A 1,951-nucleotide genomic window follows, 5' to 3' on the forward strand; every position below is an offset into this window, starting at 1 on the left:
ATATATATATATATATATATATATACACCTATATATATATATATATATATATATATATATATATATATATATATACACCTATATATATATATATATATATATACACACCTATATATATATATATATATATATATATATATATATATATTCGTGCGTGTGTTCGCGTGTGTGTATATTTGAATATATATATATACATTTGTATGTGTGTGTATATATACATATAATATATATATATATATATATATATATATATATATATATATATATATATATATATATATATATATATATATATATATATTTATACTTATCTACATACATATATATACGCACTTATACGTACATATATATATATATGTATATATACGTATATATATATATATATATATATATATATATGTCAGTGTGTGTGTGTATAGATATGTGTATATATATATATCTATATATATATATATATATATATATATATATATATATATATATATAGAGAGAGAGAGAGAGAGAGAGAGAGAATGACAGAGAGATGTAGCTAGAAAGACAGAGACAGACAGACAGATAGATAGATAGATAGATAGATAGATAGATAGATAGATAGATAGATAGATAGATAATTACATACATACACACATACATACTTACATACATTTATACTATGTGATATACACCATGTATATAATATATATTAGTTATTATGTATAATATATATAATATAATACTACATGCTTTATGCGTGTAAGCGAATTCTAATAAAACGTATATGCGCACACACGCACGCACAGTTACACACGCGTGCGCGCACACTGAAACTTCAAGTTCACAAGTCACTTACAAATGTATATAAAATGCAGATTTCTATACAATAACATATATACCGCATAACATTTATGCGAGCTTGTGTACTTTTCCCACTCACAATACCTTTAAACAAAACCGAACATGTAAACATTCGACTAAGCAATAACAATTCAAAGCATGTTTCATTATATGTAGAAAAATCTTTGCTATTACATGCTGCTGGAGTCGATTTTTGCCTATCGTCCTTATAGATGCGATAAAATAAATACCAGTCATGCACTGAGCGACTACATTTCTTGTCAGTATGTGTGAATTTGTGTTAAGTTTAGGAAACAGCGTATATAAAAATAGTAAATTAATATATTATGTATATTTCTGCTTGTGACTATGTATGTATGCATGTGTGTCTTTATGTGTGTACACGTGTGTATTTTTGTGCGTACAAATATGTGTAATAGTAATGTTTTTGTGTAATCATACATATCTCAGCAAAGCCATGTGTACATACGTAAATACATGCATACAAACCCCCATGTAAGTATTTGTGTATGTATACATATACGCATGTATGCATGTATGTATGTGTGCGTATTTATATATATATATATATATATATATATATATATATATATATATAATATATAATATATAATATATATATATACATACATATATATATGTGTATATACATATATATATATATATATATATATATATATATATTCAACATACATTTTAGCGGATTCATAGACACGCAAACATAGGCGTGAGTACATATTCATACATACATACACATGTGTGCGTGTGTGATGAAAGTGTGTGTATGTGAGTGTGTGAGTGAGTGTGTGTGTGTGTGTGTGTGTGTGTGTGTGTGTGTGTGTTGTGTGTGTGTGTGTGTGTGTGTGTGTGTGTGTGTGTGTGTGTAGACATACTCTCACACCACTAACACACGCACACAAACACACACTGAAGGACAGAATCATTTATAAGTATACATTTATGTACTAAGGTATATTATTATTATTATTCAAATATATATAATATGTAAAGGAGATGAATAAATTTTAAGAATTTATTAATAATAGTAATAATAATAATAATAGTAATAATAATAGTAATAATAGTCCTATGTGAATTTGCATTTCTGATTATCATA

The sequence above is a fragment of the Octopus bimaculoides genome, chromosome 9 (genome assembly GCF_046866305.1).
Source record: "Octopus bimaculoides isolate indiv1 chromosome 9, ASM4686630v1, whole genome shotgun sequence".
In the NCBI taxonomy this organism is placed as follows: domain Eukaryota; kingdom Metazoa; phylum Mollusca; class Cephalopoda; order Octopoda; family Octopodidae; genus Octopus; species Octopus bimaculoides.